At 35.9% G+C, this 20,705-nt stretch overlaps 1 protein-coding gene across 1 annotated transcript in view; it reads right to left on the bottom strand.

Annotated features, from left to right (window-relative positions):
- Positions 1 to 20,705, bottom strand: part of LOC106671682 — a 65,220-nt gene that overhangs the window by 33,668 nt on the left and 10,847 nt on the right. The window lies entirely within an intron of this gene.

Here is a 20,705-nt window from a genome sequence, read left to right as displayed (position 1 = left end):
ACCGATTCACTCAAGTAGAACCAGAGACATCGGCAGATATCCTTTGTGAGGCGCTGCCCGTATGGAAAAACTTCACTTCTTGGAATCAGAGTTGCTCACAGTGTTACCAAAACATGGGATGGAGGGAAAACCTCACTTCTAAGAATAAGTGTTGTCCACAGTGTTACCAAATCATGGGATGGAGGAAAAACCTCACTTCTTGGAATCAGTGTTACCGAAGCACGGGATGGACGAAAAATCTTACTTCTTGGAATCAGAGTTGCCCACAGTATTACCAAAACATGGGATGGAAATGGCCCGCGTATATGACCATATGAAGAAAGGCTGCTCGATGTATCCCACTTAATTGAGGGGTTTCTCGGCTCCATATAGAGAGCGAGTAAGAATGTCGCCACGAGAATTCTTCTTGAACGAGTCTTTGGGTCTCTTGTTTTTGGAGGATACAGTTTGTATGTAACAATTTGGAAGATATTTCGAATAGACGAATCATCATTAAATTAGTTATGTAGTATGTGATAGAGAGACCTGTGTGAAATATCCTAGTCAAAAGAGTTGTTTTTTTATATCTACAAGTGTTTTCCCATGCCAATTACAATGTGAGAATTAAAACTACGTTGAAAACATTTGCTCAAACTTCATATCGTCAATGCTATGGCAGAAGGTTTTCTTGCTTCGAGTGTATTTCTGAGTTTCTCAACCACAATGTGTACGTCTGAAATACTTTTTGATTCCGTGGGAAGACTTAAATCGCTCCCAGGGTAGGTGAGATCGGCCATTCAATCGATGGAACGTCATAAATCCATGGTTCGTCATCAACTCGAGTCAGTTCTTAGCCTTAGATTATTGAAAATCCTTTTCATTTCGGCCCTCAAAAGACGGTAAGTCAATTAGAAGCGTATGAATGAAATGGCTTTTGCCAATCAGTCGGAACAAAGGAAACGGCCAATTGATCACAAGTACGGATGGATGGATACGACATGCTTCAACTCAAGTTAGATGTAACGCATTGTGTAACTGCTAATTTTCTTCCTATATAAAAAAATATAGAAAAAAGACTAGTAAAAACTCAACACACACTTTTATAACACTATACTGATAGTATAGTATGTTCTCAATTGGCTCATAAAGCCTTAGGTGTTTGAATTCTGTCACGAGTTCGTCATATCGAAAAAGTAGCGATCCCAAGGATTTTGTATTGACCTTTTATAAATGGATCCCTTTTTACATAGAATAAAATTTGTCCCACAAGATTCCGAGCTTTAGAAGTGGTTTATATAATTTTTTTGAAAGATGCGAATCAGGGTTACTCAAAACACAAGATGGAAGGAAAAAACCTCACTTGTTGTAATCAGTGTTGCCCACATTGTTACCAACACATATAATGGAGGACAAACCTCACTTCTTTGAATCAGTATAGCCTTAAAACTCAACACCCTTATAGAACACTAGTAAATACGACTCAACTGACTTAATAAAGCGTTAAGTGTTTGAATTCTGTCGTGAATGTTCGTCATATCGAAAAAGGAGCGATCCCAAGGGTTTTATATATTTTTATTTTGTTACTCCCTTTTTATATAGAATAAAACTTGTCCCATAAGATTCCGAGCATTCGATGTGGGTCGTATAATTTTTTTTAAAGTTGCGAATCACTGTTACCAAAACATGGGATGGGGAAAAATTTCACTTGTTGGAATCACTTTATCCTTTTCTCTAAATCGCATCATATTGAAACGATTCTTTTTTTTTTTCATTTTATAGATAAATAATAGGCAAATAATTGTAGTGAGCTGATTAAAAAAACTGCTAAGAATTCGTATTATACTAAGAAAAAAATATCAGATTTAATAACCGAATAGACAGAAATGGTACAGAACAATGAAAACCGTCCTCACTGGACCACTACCAAATTGCTGTTTGATGCTTAAAACCAATGTGCAGACTCTCCTGAAAAAAATGCGTGCCGAAATTAAAATCCATCGATAAGAAGAATTAAACAAACAAAAACGTTCGCAACCTTTTAAGACGTCCCAAGTACTCAGTGAAGAATCAAAAGACTTGTTTTTCCTTTAGTTTTAAAAACCATTTAACGTGAATTCTATGATATTACGGATTATAAATCCGTTTATAGAACGGAAAAATTGGAAAGGCAGAGAAAAGAGAGGTCAAATAAATTTGACAATTTAGTCCTGCTATCCGTTGGATTTGATTCACAATATTTTAAGGTTTTATGTCCTAATGCTGAAAAATAATCTTGTAGATGATAGAAACTTTGTATTGTAGTTTAAAAAAAATTAAAATAGGTTGCTTCTATCAAAAATTTGTCATCCTACCTCTAGTCTATTATAAAGTCACTCCCTTTCAACGGAAACGTCATCCGCCACCTCGGGGATGTATCAATAGACCAGGACTCCTCTTAAACGGCTTAAAAGGACAGAACGGAACCGACGACTACTAAGTACAATCAACACTGAAACCAATATGGAATGATTGGGTTCAACCCAAAAATTATGATCTCCGCAGAATCTATAGAATATCAAGAATCCTTAATTTGCAACAAAAAACTTCAATCCTACATATCCTATAAACTCCTCGTACAATATTCCTTGCAATCACTTCCCAACGATACGCTTCGACGTCTAAAAAGGTGATTAAAATCAAGGATTTAGGATTATCACTTCTTGCTTCTTCTTAATAATCGAGGTGTGCTGTAGTAAAACCAAAATATTGAACTGTGTTTTTACAGGCGAACTTCTGAGTCATAGAGTTCCTCAGCTGGAGGTCCACTGAGGATGATGACTCCAAAGCTTCAAGCTTCCAGTCGGATCAAGGAAAAGTTCAAAGATTTTAACGGTTTCCTTCCACGCCGACAGTCCAGACCTCAGATACATGGATCACTTTTGAGATTAAGGTTCAAGAATTTTTCAACGGCCGTTCCAGCTAGTGGCTTATGAAAATACGTATTACAAATACATACGCGATTTTTTTTTTCCCTTCCGGTCTGACAATGACAAGCTCTTCACCCGGAGGTCTCGAGGCCAAGAAGTGAGTTCTTTTTCATCCATCCCACGCTTTGATAACACTTATTCCAACAATTGAGGTTTTTTCGTCCATCCCATGTTTTAGTAACACAGGGGACATCACTGATTTCAAGAAGTGAAGTTTTTTCCATATCCTAATTAGTCGTAGTAATGTAATCTTGTATGGAGACAGTTGAGTTTTGACGGTCAAAACTCATTTCAGTCCTAAACGTCTTCTTTTCCAAGCTTGGTAAGTTGTCGCTTAAGTCCTATGTGGGTCCATGCCTGCGCCTTCGTATAGTCCTAAGTATCTGACTTGGATGGAAGTCTACTAATATTTAAGTAATTCAATTTAATAAAATTAATTATACTTTCCAATTTTATGATATACATCGGTTAATTAATGACTTCTTGTCATTAATTATTATTAATGACCTTGTCAATGAATCAGTCAAAACTGCTTTATCGAATCTTTTCGGCCACAAGTTCGTCGTGCAGCTAGATACGATGACTTATTGTACATGTACGTGTCAACAGGTACAACAGATGATCTTTTATACCAGTGGCATTATATGCCATCCAGTAGAATGTCAAACCCCTTGAAATAATTCATTCAAACTGAGGCTCTTGTGCATATTGTTTTGAGATTTCCATTGCAATGATGTTTTTCAGGAAAAAAAATCACATTTGGCCAAATAGCAGTAATGATCTCGAAGTTCCCCACCAGCCTCAAGTGTGTCAAAGATGGAAATAAACAAATTTGTGAAGTAACACAGACAAGTCTTGAAAATGTCAAGGATAGTGGTAAAGTCATTGAAGGCATTGTTACATTTTACTGTTAGGTTTACAGAAACAAAAGCGTTCTTGCCCCTCCCCCCCCGCCGTTCGACCAAGGATAAAATTGGTCGTCGACCGGAGCAAAATCGAAGGAACGGAGGCGAGAGATGGAACATTAGAACAGCCTTTGTAATGTTGGGCTCAGGCAAGTTTTTTTCCTTCTGCTTATTAAGAATTCGGTTATGAAACGTTTGGGAACACTCGTGTTATGGTTATGAAAGAGTTGAGAATATAGACCAATGATGAAATGTATGTGAAAGAATAAAGAAGCAATACAGCAATTATGAAATCAATTGATAAAATCATTATCTTTACCGATGCCTCGTGCTACTTAATGGAATGTCAAATTTAATTAATAAATTCTACGTTGTTTCCGTATAAATTGATAGAAAGTGAAATTTCTCCGTTTTTTCTGCGGGGTGATGAACTTGCAATTCGTTCTTTACCGAACATTTTGGTCCGCTTAATCTCGCTGCTTGGGACTTTGGTTATTGGTTTTTTAATGTCACTAAAACGTGTTTCGTCTTTGCGCCATCCGCCTTGTTTGTTTAATATTCCGAGTAGCTCTTTATATACTCCGGATGTAATGTTATAAGATCATTCCCGAGGTCCTCTTCCCTGAATTCTTTTAAGTCGGAGCGTAAACCGATAAAGTGAAAGTGATCCTCGCTTAAATCAAGATTATACAATGAGCACAGAAATATTTTAGCTAATGGGATGAAATTCATATATAATATTTCCCAACGGGCTTTAAAGATAAATTGGATTTTAAGTGGTATTTTTGAAAACAGGCTTTCAGTTACGACTAATTAATTATTTTGTTTTTTGTTTTAATTACGTGGCACAGAAAATATATACAAAGTTTCGTACAGTAAAAGTGACATTAAGACATAAAATCGTAATAAGCACAGTTCACAGTTCACGAGAGGTTAGTGTAGTCGTTTTATCCGTGGATGTCGGCTTATCGTTGCACCCCGGTTCGTTTAGAAAAGTTGACACTGCTTTTTCCCCTCCATCCCACGTTTTGGTAACAATGTGGGCCACACTGATTCCAAGAAGTAAGATTTTTCTCTACATTCCATGTTTTGTTAACACTGTGGGCAACACTGATTCTAAGTAGTGAGGTTTATCCTCCATCCCATGTTTTGGTAACACTGACTCTAATATCTGAAGTTTTCCTGCATCCCATATTTTGAAACACTGTGGGAAAGGTTTTTCCTCCATCCCAGAGTTTTTAACACACTGCTTCTAAAAGGGTGAGATTTTCCTCCATCCCTTGTTTTGGTAACACTGTATGCAACACTGATTACATGAATTTAAGTTTTTACGACCATTCCTTGTTTGGATAACACTGTGGGCAGCACTGAAGCTAAGAATTGAGGTTTTTCCTCCATGCTATGTTTCGGTAACACAGATTCCCAGAAGTGAGGTTTTTCGTCCATCCCATGTTTTGGTAACACTGTAGTCAACACTGATTCCAAGAATTTAGGGTCTTTCGATCATTCCATGTCTTGATAACACTGTGGGAAACACTGATTTTAAGAAGTGAGGTTTTTTTCTGGGCTCCTATATTTTGGTAACACTGTGGTCAACACTGATTCTAAGAAGTGAGGTTTTCTCCCATTACATATTTTAGAAACACTGATTCTAAGATCTAGGTTGCTATGCTTTCCCACGTTTTTGCAATTTTCAGGAGATTCACCGACTAATAATTTATGCATCCATACATATTATCGTGAATTGTAAAGAAATGTTTTTTGTTAATTTTAAGCGACCTTTCTGTTATACGATTATAGTAGATTCTCTCTGTAGATGAATGTAATGTACTTTAAAATAATAATGATAATGAAAAGAGGCACCATCCTGAAGTAATGCCTTCTGGCGGTTCTGAGATGGTATCCTGCTAGCTAACTAAAACGCCTCTTACTCTTAACATGAAAACATCGAAAACATACTAAAAAAGTGTGTTATTTTTGTTGTATAGATTGTCACCGAAGTGAATAGATGTATACCACGCATAAAATTAATTGATTATTGTGATCGTGTAGCACGAACGAGCTACACATCGATTGTGAAAAAGAGCCGAGCCGAAAGGCAGTGTTGGCCAATTCTCAGATAATAATATGATTGGTTCCTAAAAGCATTTACATCATAAAAACAAAGAAAACCAGCTATGATAACCCTCGTGTTTTATTTTTGCAACCCGTTTGTTTTCACGATAACCCATAATAATATTTTCGGTTTAACCAGGCTACGTGAAGTGAAATGTGAGCGACGTGCCTAGGAATGTGAAATTTTCACACGGGATAATAAGTACGATGAATGTTTCATAATTCACCGCTGTCACAATCGATTATTGCTTGTAATTTAAGTTTTATTTCCTTTCGTCAAATCTCTCCTATGCGTGCTTTCCAGGGCACTTAACATGGAGGTCGTGTTTTCCTAGTCAAATTAGGACTGCCCTATTTAAAAGAAAAACCCATACTAACAATGCAATAAACTGTGACTTAATCTAATTTAAAAGAAAAATCAATAATTAATAGAAAAACATTATTTTGAAAGAATGCTCGGCAACGTCGCTCGTGAGATTGTACAAGCTTCATCGCCACTCAATATCGTGAAAGGTCAATCCTCACAAAAATATATACGTAAGCTCACAGCAGCTATGGAAAATAAAATTCATTCTCATGCATTATATAAAACCGAAATGACGCCTTACAAATTCTAAGAAAGGATAATTAATCAATTAAAAATCGATGTTAAATGTTGACATCGCCATAGGCAGAAAACCAGTCTTTTAGATACTCCAAGGCCGGTACTTTCAATCCAAGATCCCTGCTCGGAGTGACATTTTTTGGTTTTTAATGGAACGATTAATATCTAAAAAGATCGACTCACAGTTAATGATCGATTTCACACCGAACATCCAGGGGATACCCATAAAGTTTGACAGTGCACAATTATGCAAATATCGAAAGGCATTAATCCATCACTTACTTGCCCAACTCAATGTTAAGAGTTACACATAGCACTAAATGAGGAGCCGATGAAAGAAGCTGGCAGGCGGTGGTAAAATACAATACGCAAGGCACTGGGGTGGGCATCAAACATTGGAAGATATAAAAAGAAAGAAGTCTAATAGCCTCGGGCATTGGAAAGTATAAGACGTCTTAGTGCATTACAGGTAGAATGGAAGATTTGCATCTGGTGAAATGTGGAAATTGAGTGGGATGAGGAAGATAATCGATGTGGAAAACAGCAGGAATGTGTAACCCTTGAAAGGTGGGAGCAGGGATAGGAAGCCATGTAAAAAAGTTCTTAGGAAGCCTCAAAGAGCGATGAAATATACAGCTCACGCATACCTTAGAGCACATAGCTGTTCACTACCCACAGTTTTGGATTGGAAAATAGTAACCAGACCGTGCAGCGTAGGCATAAACCTGAGTTTTCGATGTGACCTTCATGAACCTCAAAGGCAGATCTTAACAAGCGTCCGTCAATATGCAATGAGTAGTTATGGAATCTAACACAAGTGGATACGATTACAAGAAAGTAGTCTAATAATAAGCTCGGAAAGTTCTGTGGCAAGAGCCCAAATAAAAAGCCATCCAATAGTAGTAAGAGAAGACGTCTGAGTGTCTCCAGGCAGGATGGAAGATTTGAAATGGAAGAAATGACCGGGTATGGTCTGAGACATAGGACGGAAGCCTGTACATATATACATTGTATGATTTGTTTCTATTGTTTCTATTCAGTATTTGACAACGTGAGGTACAAACGAGAGGCTTGCTAGGATATCGTCATGGTACACATTTAAAAGCAGAGAGTCCAGGTCGAGACGCTCAAATGGCTGCAATTTAAAACAAGAAAAAAAGAGAAAAAGAAGGAGGACATGCGGAGGGCCGGCGATGTCCTCGACTATTTGTCGGCCCATAAACTTCTCACTTTATGTACATGTATGTATGAAATATATAAATAATGTCCTCAAAATATCAGAACAGGAAAACTAATATGACTGCTCAAGCGCTATTCGATCCCCTGAAAGAGCCAAGGAATTACTTGCACTTCAACTGCTTGGTAAAACTCAAATTTTCTCAGCAAGCCTAGAGTATACAAGGAGTTTAAAGTTGCAATACAAAGTAACTTTCAATGAGTCGAAACCGACAGGGATATGTTGGTGGTTTACAAACGACTCTTCATTGGTGACAATTTATGTTAACAGGCAGTATTAGTTTTATGGATTTTTGTTTAAATATTCTTAATAAGAAATTGTACTGTTTGTTATCGCCTTACTGAAATTTGGTCTAAACTGTACATCATAAACAGGTTTTTCCTGTTTACGATTAGAAAGGATATGATGAGTACGTAGCGTTAGGAGAGGAGACTACAACTACTTTTTTGTAAAGAATAGTGGGTAGTTACTAAATTCCTGGCTGGACCGCAAAAATCAGGTTCGAGATCGGGCGTAACGAACTCCATCCCGCCCAACTCATGTTGGAATTTTTCAAATGCACGCAAGTCGCAAAAAGAGTTTTAACGGGCGTTTTTGTCCAAAGTTCGATAACATAAGAGCGCGTTGGAAAAAGTAAACCATAAAAAGGAACGGCCTGAGAGAATGTCGGAGGTGTGACAAATGTTTATGAGTCGTCTCATGCACGCCCACTTCCAACGGTACCCACGGTTTTAAGAAACATGCGTGCATCCGACCTCAACCAAGTCAAATACACGTCCTTCGAAATGTTCAGCTGAATCGTGATTGTCTTGCCTCAATTGGGGCCTTGTTTAGTTATTTAACGATCATACCAAGACCTGATTTAATTTTTTTCCGACTCTTTTGGGATTACCTATCCAAGCTGTTTTGGTCCATCAGACTCACTACGTTCAACGATCAGAGTGTTATTGTTATAATTATTTCGTTAATAATCACTCAATATGCCCCCAGTTCAAACCTGTAAGTTTATTTTCGGTAGATAGCATGCATGTCTTGCCTTTTTTAGACGCAATTCCAATGTTAAACGTGAGTCTCGGACACAAAATTACATGAAACTTCTTTCATTCTTCATTATATCAATTTCTATACCAATCTGCTACACATTATGTCTCTGCAGATATTCCGGAGCAACTGTAGGATTTGTATAGTTCATCGGGAAAGGGTAAAATGAGTTATAGTCGTAGTAGTGACCTCTGCAGTATAAAGGATATACAGGGTGTGAACTGATGTCAAAACCACATGAGGATATCGTACATGTCAAATTCGACTAAATTTCTCTATTGTCCAAAATCTGATTCCAAATTGTATTCGAGACGTTTCACATTTCAGGAAAGTTTAAACATTCACAACTTTATTGCATAAAGTCCAAATCAAATCATATAATATCAGTCCTGCTTTAAATTTGACATCAATAGAAAGAGCATTAAAAACCCAATGAGATTAATTTATTTATTTTTATTTTAATCTTAACTAAAAATAAAAAGTAAAATCGCATAGAAGACAAACTTTTACAAGTTTCCAATGTTCTCGCCTAAAGTTTAAGTGATATAGCGCTTGCAACAAAGTTTCTAATGAGTTCACTAATTTCGTGGTTCACTTGACCAATTATTATATTACAATTAATTAAGGTTTTTAGTTGAGATAAAAAAGTTGAAAAATGGCAAATAGGAGGGTGAATTCAAAAGGTGGGGTTGAGATGGAAAGTTAGTGTCCGAGTGGATCGAGGTCACATAGCTCAAGTGGTAGAGCAGCGGCGTATCTAGCCGAAGATCGTGGGTTCGAATCCCGCTCGTGCCATTGACTTTCTTATCTCAACTAAAAACCTTAATTAATTGTTTCTAATGAGCTTAATTTCTCAAATATCAGTTAAAGCTGTTGTCCGTCAAATTAACCGTTTTTAACTTCAAATTAACCCTTTTTAACATCGACTTAAACCTTTTTAACTTGAAATTAACTCCAATTAATTAAGGTTTTTTGGTTGAGATAAAAAAGACAGTGTCACGAGCGGGATTCGAACTCACGACCTTCGGCTAGATAGGCCGCTACTCTACCACTTGAGCTATCGTCACGTCGATCCATTCGGGCACTAACTTCCCATCTCAACCCCACCTTTTGAATTTTCCCTCTTTTTTGCCATTTTTAAATGTGGTGTAATCGGATTGGATTCTCGACGACAAATGAAATGGCCACGGAGAGCTTTAGTGAAGTATACTTCATTTTAAATCATTAAATTCACTAATTTCGTGGTCCGCTTGACCAATTAATTAATTGGAATATATTATTGGTCATGCGGACCACGAAATTAGTGAATTTCTTGAAATTAACCTTTTTTTTTAATTTAAAATTAACCCTTTTTAACTTCAAATTAATCCTTTTTAATTAGATAATGGAACCTTTCTTTAAAGCAATACAAAATTAAACATATCAAAAGTAAAAGTTATATAAAATTAAAAAATAAATAAAATTCTTAACAAAAACTGGAATATACGGGGTGAATTTAACATTTTGAATAATAGGAAACTAAAAAAATAATTAATTTCAAAAAAATCCCCAAAAACGTTCCAACAAAAAATAAGCGGAGGGGAACAGAAGTTAACTTGAAATTTAAAAAAAGTTAGTTTGAATTTGAAAAAGGGTTAATTTGAAGTTAAAAAGGATTAGTTTGAAGTTGAAAATGTTTAATTTAAAGTTAAAAAGGGGTAATTTGACGTCAAAAAGCTATATCACCAGTGTAAAATTAACTTTTAATTTTTCTGTTATAAATAAACGATAAGATTTTGAAACTAATTAAATATACTATCATTATTTAAAAAAAAAATAATGAAAGTAACACATAGTAAAAAAGGTTGAAAAGAAGGCAAAAGTTGAACTAAAAAAGCTAATATAAATTAAATTAAATGTACATTAAATTCGAAATGTACATCGCTCCCTAACAGATTAGCTAGAGATTATAAGCTGTCTTTCTGGTTCCTTTTATACCAAGGTGTCTTTTTTTGTTTATTTTGTACTTTCATTATTTTCCAATAGACGTTTAAAAATCTTAATGACTATTTTTTTTGGCCGTTTTAAGCCGAAAAATCAAAATGTTAGCAATTAAACGTTAATTTTATATTGGTACTAATTGATCTTTGAGAAATTAAGTGTGTTTATAGCTCATTAGTAGGAAAACTTTTCGATAAGCTCCATATCTGTCTGTATTTACAGAACCGAGAAAATCCTTAAACTTTTTACAACAACTTCGAAAAATTGAATAAGTTTATGATGTACATGTTTTTGTTTTTTATTTGCTCAAGGTTACAATAAAAAAATTAATATCGCAGGGTTTTCACTGCTCTTTCCTTTAATGCAATCAAATTTAAAATAGGATTAAAATATTTTATGAGATGAAGTACTTTAGTTATTTTTATAAGGTTGTGAAAGGTTGAAATTACCCAAATGTGAAACATCTATAATAAAATTGGGAATCAGACTTTAGACAATTTTTTAGCCCAATTAGACATGTAGTACTAACATGAACGTAGTGAGTCTGATAGACAAAAATGGTCGGGAAAGAGCAAACATGGCCATAACTGGAAATTTCAAACATTTAATTAAGTAGGCTTGCGTTTGGACATTTAAAAATATCACTTGTGCCATTTTTAAAGTGAAAACTTGGCTTTAACAAAAGTAAGTACCTATAGTGTATTAATGCGGGTTAATGCAGTAACGCCAGGACACATGTCGCATCGTCAACCCTCTGGAAACTTGAAGACTTAGGATATGAAACCTTACCGCACCCTCCCTATTCACCTCACCTTTCGCCTACGGAATTCCACTTTTTTAGGCTTTTTGATCTCTTCTTGAGGGATACAATTTTTAAGAGAACGCGGTGAAGCCGAAAACGCCTTCCAAGACTTTATTGTGAGTCGAAATAAAAAATTTTATGTCAGCGGAATAAAAGCGCTTATTACACGTTGGCAAAGATGTATAGATTGTGATAGAAAATATTTCGAATAAATTTTCTTTATTTTATAAAAATTAAAAATAGTTTTGAGCTTATTCAAGCCTTTTCAAAACCTGATTTATTTTTGCACCAGCTCAAATATTCAATCGATCTTATGGTCAAAACGTAATGATAAAATATATCATATTGACAGTGCTGCCAGGTGAAAAAAAAGGTTCGTGTTTTCTGACCAGGTGACAGTCGATGTCCCCCGTTACATACTTCCTTGTGACACAGACTAGAGGCGGTGATTGCGGAAACAAAAGAGAAACTCTCGGATTCACCATCACTTCAATAAACTCCGACTTAACAGTTAAGCCCCAATTAGATATATTTTACGTGACCTTTATATTACATTATGTAAGAATATTAACACGGATTTCTTAAATGCTTAAGACTTGGAGTGGGGGCGAACGCCAACGAGAGAAGTAACGAAAATCTCTTATGCGAAATATTCCTATTTAAGGAAAAAAAACCGACTTCTTTGAAACAGGTTTACCGAAATATAGTATGGAGAAAAAATCCAACTTCTCTGAATCGGTGTTACCCACAGTGCTACCAAAACATGGGATGGAGGACAAAACCTCAGTTATTTAAATCAGTGTTACCAAAATGTGGGATGGAGGAAAAACCTCACTTCTTTGAATCAATGTTAACAAAATATGGGATGGTGGAAAAACCTCACTTCTTTGAATCAATGTTAACAAAATGTGGGATGGAGGAAAAACCTCACTTCTTTGAATCAATGTTAACAAAATGTGGGATGGTGGAAAAACCTCACTTCTTTGAATCAATATTAACAAAATGTGTGATGGAGGAAAAACCTCACTTCTTTGAATCAATGTTAACAAAATGTGGGACGGAGGAAAAACCTCACTTCTTTGAGTCAATGTTAACAAAATGTGTGATGGAGGAAAAACCTCACTTCTTTGAATCAATGTTAACAAAATGTGGGACGGAGGAAAAACCTCACTTCTTTGAGACAAAATGTGGGACGGAGGAAAAACCTCACTTCTTTGAGTCAATGTTAACAAAATGTGTGATGGAGGAAAAACCTCACTTCTTTGAATCAATGTTGTCCACACTCCACATTGCGGCCATGAGATGGAGGCAAACTTCGCTTCTTGAAACAGTGTTCAATCAAAAATGGAATTTCAATGTAAAGAATGATCGTCTATAGCCATGTCAATATAAAAATGTGAGGTGGTTCGAACAAGACTTCCACTTGACAATGCTTCCATCAAGATAGGGACGATGTTTCATTAAATTTGTATGTTTTTATGGCAGGTAAGTGTAAATAGCGGAAAGAGTTCGTATAAGTCGACTGGTGAGCCATGCAACCTGATTTTCGACTCATTTTGGAAAGAAATTGTTTGAAAACTGTTCAAACGTGAATTCCATACTTGGTGAAATCATAGAAAAGATGATGAGAATTCGGATGATTAGATTACGAAGCTTTCTCTGTTTTAGGGGGGAAAAGAGAAAACCTTTGACCGTCAGGAGTCCATTCGTTCTCTAGTCACTCACCGTGATCCCCTTTCGAAAGAAAAAAATTTCTGCGTGTCCATCAAAGAGATAGAACAAAGGAACGGCCCATTTCAATACTTATGATTGTGCAAGAGCCGAGTGTGGGCCCTGTTATTGAGGATGTGGTGCAGGTTGGCCGAACGCGGAAGGAGAGAGAAAACAGGAGAAAAAGACTACCTGTCAGACTGGGAACTCCCGTTCCTGTATCAGCCTGATAATAACATCAACAGCAATATCAAAATTAGAACAACTTTAGAAAGTGTTCAAATATACGCAATGAGAAGCGATGCTCTTCTCAAATGGTACAAAACCTTTGTCTTCATTTATCTTCCTCCAATAGAACGGTTTACAAAAATGCACTGTACTCAATTTAACGTTGTTATGATACAAGTTCTTCAGTATTGAAAGATTAGTGTAATATGGAATTTTATGTTTTGAGAAACGTTCTTGACGCGAATGGAAGATGCCGTGCCGGCTCGTGACGCCCAGAGCTGGTTTCCGTACATTCCAGGAAAAAAGACGGTCCATGACCTCTTAGCGGCGCTATTTTGAGAGCAGATCTTTGACAATTTAAATAGAAGAAACCTGAATTAAACGATCCTAAACATCATTTTCAGGCGAAAAATTCCGAATTACAATAACTCACGGACCGGTTTGTTTTGATACAAAATCCCAAAGGTTTATTTTGGAATTTACACAAGTCCGGTGGTCAAGGAGGGAGAGAAGAGATTGTCGGCAAGGAGGCCAAGGATTTTATCGCGGCGGACATAGAAAATTACCCCTTCCAACTAAAGGCACCGTTTACTTAAAAATTTAGAGAAAACAAGTAAACCGTACTTAGAATGACCAAGATTTTAATGGGCAATCTTATTGTACAATCTAATCGTAGTATTACATTCAAGGCGGATCAAGATCAGGAGGGAAGAATCTGTAATGTGCAGCAAAGAAACAGTCTTGCGAATTTGATGGTGTGCAGTCAATTTTAATCGTACGCTTTAATCGAACGCAGGTGGCAGACGAAATTGTATTTGACGCTCATTAAAACTTGGCATTTATTAAATCACAAAAAAACCATTACGTAATGCAATGGAATCCAACATAAAATTCCTTTTTCCAATGCTTGCATGCAAAATTCACAAAATGTTCCCAATCAAAATCCATCAACGTTGAAAAATGCTTCGACAAGTCTGAACTAAAGACCTCACTTCTTAGAATCAGTGTTGTCCACGGTGTTACCAAAACATGGGATGGAGAAAAAACCTCACTTCTTGGAATCAGTGTTGCCCACAGTGTTACCAAAACTTAGGATGGATCAAAACAACCTCACTTCTTAAAATCAGAGATACCCACATTTGTACCTAAACCTACCTAAATCGAGAAAAACCTCACTCCTTGTAATCTGTATTATGTATATTACGTAAAGAAGAGGCACATGGAAAGGTCGCATTCAAAACAGTCAGTGTTTGCATTCAAAATAACCTGGGAAAAACTAACAACATTTTGAGCGCGAGGCTTTTCCAATGCAAAGAATGATCGTCCAACCCATGTCGATCTAAGAAATGTGAGGCGGTTCAAACAAGACTTCCACCTCACAATACTTTCTTCCAATCCAAAGTTTCCAAAAAACAATTGGAATCATATTATGTAACGCAATAGAATCTAGTATAAAATCGTATTTCCAATGCGGCGAAAGAGAATTCTCAAAACGACCACAATCGAAATGCATCAACATAGAAAAAGTCTTAGACTCGGGTTCTTAGAGGTAGTCTATACTAGGTAGGTTGAGATGGGGAGTTGGTGTCCGAGTGGATCGAAGTCAAGATAGCTCAAGTGGTTAGAGCAGCCTTGTATTGAGCCGAAGGTCGTGGGTTCGAATCCCGCTCATGACACTAGGTTTTTCATTTCAACCAAACCCTTACATAAATATTAATTAATTGAAAGAAGTTATTTGGTCAATCGGACCATGAAATATAATAGATTTAGTAGTATATACTGTTTATTGTACTGAATATTTTTTAACTCGGGTTATTAAAAAATGGTTTTTGGCTGTCTACATCTATAAAATAGAATGGATCAAGATAAAAATTAATTAATTTTAATAACGACCTACAGAAAAACATAACAACAATAATATTATCAATATAAGATAATTAACAGAAGGTAAAATGAATCAATCGACCGTCTAGATATCATTTGTGTATAGTTTTGAATGTCATGTGTTCCGATGACGTTTCAAAAGTAGGTTTTGACAGTTTTCTGGGTTTTTTCGGCCTATGAAAAATTAGCTTTCTGATTTCTGGGACAGCCTTTCTTTGAAAGCTCCAATGTTGCTACTAATAACATTTTCAATGTTCAATTTCAATTAACGGCACTAAAAACCAAAGGATTTAGCCCCTGATAAGACTTGATTCCCCGAAGACTATTCCGACGGTGGTCGGAGATGGTGAGAAGATCCGACGTTCGGGAAAGAATATAACTATGGGTAAACATGTAAATTTAAGGAAAAGAAAAAGAAAGTTGTCTATATGAGCTTAGTACACGAGTCCTGAAAACCGCAGTACAATGGGACAGCGGTGTGAAGAATATGTTAAAATGGGTTTTGTTGTACTTTCAACCCGAGACTTGATTCTGTTTCTCACAATGGAGCGTGAAAATTCAAGTCCATATTTATGTGGCTTGATTTTATAAGTAAGGATTTCCATTTTTGTTTTTAATTGGCATACATTGGGCGATTTACGTCTAAAAAGCAAACAGACAATTCTACAGTAGTTATAACTAGTCACTTAAGAACACTTTTCGCAAGACGCACTCACAAGCAAGGTTAGAACTATTGTAGTCAGATTTAGCTAATTACATAGCGCACGTCTCAACAACCCGTAATTAAGGTTTGTTTAAAATGTCAAAGAAATATCAACCTGAATGACGGATTTTCTCTCCAACTCCTTTCTTCCATTTTATCCATCCTTCATGCAAATAACCGTTCTCGTTCTTCAATGTCACAAGTGAATCGTCCACCGAAGGAAGGAAGGACGCTTTCAACTTTTGTCTCAAGTTTGTTTCATATCCCCAGGTAAATCTTGGAGAATAAAACAGAAACCAGTATATTGAATAGATACGGCAGTAACAAGACCTAAAATATATCCTACGAATTATTTATGTTGTGGACTAAAAGCTCGACAAAAACAAGCTGACCCAAAAAATTTGGCAGCTACAGTTACAAACGCAAGACCAAAACATGAGCAATCGAACTCATTAGAGAAGTACACGACTCGGTCCATTAAGCTGAAATACATATCAGTGTTTATGCCATAGAAAATCATAAGCTCGTAAAAAAGTCAAATCCAAAATAGTCGGGTGATTCTACTGAAAATCTCCAAAACCTGGGAAAGCAAACAACCAGGGCACAAACAAATTCTTGGTAATTATCAAGAAGACAAACTATAGATGTACAAACCTACAGTCTGGATATAAAGATCAAATATTCCTCCATCTAAGAATGGGTCCACAAAAAGCAAAAGTGTACGAAATCCAGATGAGCCCAAACACAATACACTGGTACGCACTCATACACGTAGGCGGGGTGAAACTCAGGTTAGTGATAGGGCTATAATATACCGGTCACTAACATCTGAGAAAATACCCAAACAAGTGTATATTCAATGATGACTCTTCAGTTATAACAGAGAATGATCTAATTCTTGAAAGAAGGATCGAGGCAATCGAACTAAATTAAGAAACTCTAGTAGGTACAAGCCAGAAGGCTGCAGTGCTTAGGGAACATCAATACCCCAATCATCATCCAAGTTAATCCTTAGAACTTAATAGAACACAGTTCAACCTTTATTACTGAATTTGATCGAAACTGTCGAATCGAGTTCAATCGCCTGTGGAGATAGAGACAGAGGAAAAAAACTCGCGATCCGCTATAATAGGGCAGAACCTCGATGTTCCTCAAAACCACAAACCACATGAGTAATGAATTACAGCGGTGGGAGATGTTTGAACATAAAAAGTCACTGCACATAACCGGCATGTCTCAACCTTTTTCCCGTTTTGAAAAATGGGAAAAATCAGGGTTTTTTTTCGTTGTCTATTCGTCATGAGGTCTATTTCCAGCCGTTGCTCACAACACAATCCGAATGTTTACAACTTCTGCAGACAATCGTACCGCCAGGTGGTTGTCGTTTACTTAAATTCTCACGATCAACCTGTCCGATACCCTCGTCGAGCCGGAGGACAATTAAACGAGAGAGGCAATCGAGGGAGGAGTGTGGAAAAATGAAATCAGGTCACTTATTGCTTAACACCGCTGAGACCTGGCCGAGCGGGACCATTGAATAGTTTTATCCGAGAGTTCCGTTGTAATCCATTCCAACTGGGAATTATCTTGGGAATCGGTGTAAATTCCTAGTCATTTAGCAGCCATTGCGCAATATTTACCTTAATCCTGTTATTAGTGGTAAGACTAGGCCTTCACTTACGGGATCGATTTGTAAAGTCGAGGATGTCAACCTCGGCGAAATATTTCACGAGAAAGGAAATTCTTTATTTAATTCCACTTGGTTTCTCTCGTGCGCGTTTGACTTTTTCGCAATATTGGAAAATAAATTCGAAAAGCCGTGTCGACTCCCGCTAGCGAAATTTTGGATAGAAAGTGAAAACTATTAACTCAGCTGGAAAGATTTCCACAAAATGAGGGAAATTTCCACCCATTCCATTTTGAAACGGCCCGTGAGGAGTTTCATATTCATACCTGGGAAGTTCTTGCTTTTAATTTTTGAACAACTCATGACACCCATTGTTAACGACAGCTGTCCTGATTTTACTTGGTCCTCCGGGCCGGATGACCACTTACGTTGGAAAGGACGGTGCTCGTCTTTCTCGCACATCCACCCCCCGTTTCAACAATTCGCGTCACGGTCGCTGGAGAAAAGGGGGAAAGGAAACCGATAAAGAAAATAGAAACGATACAAATTTAAATATTAAATCCATTATATTTAGTGGTCTATTGACCATATTATGTTTACCTGTTTAAATATTGAGAACTTCGAATTTATTGAAGAAAGGATCTCAATTATAACAAACAAAAGAAAAGGAGAAAAGAAGAATTGAAATTGATGGGGAAGGAGACGAAAAGTAAAATAAGGACAGCTACGGAGTTAACACCCGTTCATTACTTCCTTATAATTAAAATAAATTTATAGTTTTCTTTTTTTTATTAAATATCGATTAACTTTTTGTAATAAATAGGGGAAAAAATTGTCGTATAATTAAAAAGAAAGTCGTAGACATATTTCAATTTCAAATCTCGTCTTTAATAACCGAACGATGACCCCTCGGGCAGAAAGGCTGAACGAACAACTTGGACCGGATATCGTCTTTCCTCGTTCTCTAAAGTAGAAAATTTGAATATTTTTTCTGTCTTTCATAAAATCCACAGTTCGTGGCAATTATTATCCAAAGGTTGTAAAATCCCCAAGTTTCCGTGGTTGAAATATTTGATTTAATTTTGTCTATTACATGAACGTTTCGGCCCGTTTTTTAGGTCTGATGATGGGCCGTAAGCCCGAAATGCCTGTAATAGACAAAATTAAATAAAATATGTTTTAACCACGGAGAACTTGGGATTTTTCAACCTTTGGATAATATATTTTCTCATCCCTTCCCCAGTCAATGTTCATCCATTACAAAAGCGGTATAAGCAGTGAATTTTGTATTTTTTAAATATAAAGCTCAAAGAGGATTCCCACAGGGCGTTAATCGTTGATACATAACCGTTAGTTAATCAGCCATGCTGAATTACTCAGCCAATTATAAATTAAATGCTTATCTGCGGCTGTGAAAGGATGGATCAACAGTGATGAATCATTATCACGGAATCAGGAAGAATCGGAACAATTGTAAGTTCAGATAAAAATAGAACACTAGGACTGAACCATTAAAAACCTTCCAACAAAAATTGAGCACACTAAAGTACGTTTGTTATCAATCAACCCTACGGCATTAAATTTATAATGGTGACATAAGCCTCTCGACGATAGCCAGACTTGACCATCAAGTGCCTTTCGTTGTAATATTTTTCGAGTCTATCCACATCAAATCGTCGATGGAGGGAGGATGAAGACAAATCAATCACAGAGTCCTCTTTCTTATATTAAATCAGCAAGCAGCGTTCTATGACTATTTTTGATAAATCTTGTCATTAAAGAAGATTGGCCTGGTATGCGAGCCCTGAGGAACACCCGAATCAACACGAACATTACAGAGAGCACTAAGATCAACATAGTATCGTTTCTATTGTCTAGGGCAAGTTTCTGCCTCAGTTTTCCTTTTTTTCAGCATTTTAATCGAAAAAAAGCATTAAAAACTTAAAAGCGATAGAACAATTCTATAAAAGAAATATAAGCATGTAAATTAAATTCTTTTATATTTGCGATTATTTTAAATATAAAATAATCAGCATCTTAAAAGACCATAGGTCAATTAATTACAAAAAAATTAAAAATTATATAAAATTAAATGTAAAAAAGAGATTCTTCTATTAATTCGAGGGTTTTAAAAATATAAATAACTATCTTATACACTATTTTTTTAGTCTTGAATTATTAGAAGAATCATTTATATATTTATTTAAAGAAATATATTTAATTTTATATAATTTTAATGTAATTATTTTTCATTTTAAGCTATTTTTATTTTTTTAAATTCTCAATTTAAAAGCAGAATAGTTTATTTTATCAATCCATATTTGCTTAGTGGTCACAATTGACCATATTAATTGTTCCAATTAATTATTCTATTTATCTAAGGTTTTTGGTTGAAATGAAAAATTGGTGTCACGAGCGGGATTCGAACCCACGAACTTCGGCTCGATTCGCCGCGGCTCTAACTATCTGAGCCATCGTGACTTCAAGTGACGTTCAAACTGAAGTCACGATAGCTCAATCGAATCTTGATACTTTTTTTTTCAACTCAACCAAAAACCTTGGATAAAAAGAATAATGATTGGACTTAATTTTTATATTTAATGTTATATAATTTTGAATTTGCATCCTAATAATTTTCACATGGTGTTTTATTTTTTTATATTTGAAAATAATTCGTAAACATGCAGCAATTTTACTTTATATATTTTTCCTTTACATGTACAAAGTTTTTTATTGCTTTAAAGAGAGGGTTAATTTAAAATTAAAAATTGTTAAATTGAAGTTAAAAACGGTTAATTTGAAGGAAAAAAGCTATAAATTCATTGTTACAATATTAAAACAGTTGCAAATTGATCTTTAATTAATTTTTGACTTATTTTCCAGGGTATTTGACCACCATAAGCTCCATACCTGACCAGAGGTAT

The sequence above is a fragment of the Cimex lectularius genome, unplaced genomic scaffold, assembly GCF_000648675.2.
Source record: "Cimex lectularius strain Harlan isolate CLEC.00 unplaced genomic scaffold, Clec_2.1 scaffold160, whole genome shotgun sequence".
In the NCBI taxonomy this organism is placed as follows: domain Eukaryota; kingdom Metazoa; phylum Arthropoda; class Insecta; order Hemiptera; family Cimicidae; genus Cimex; species Cimex lectularius.
The sequence above is the reverse complement of the archived record's forward strand: the minus strand, read 5'-3'. Positions and strand labels throughout refer to the sequence as shown.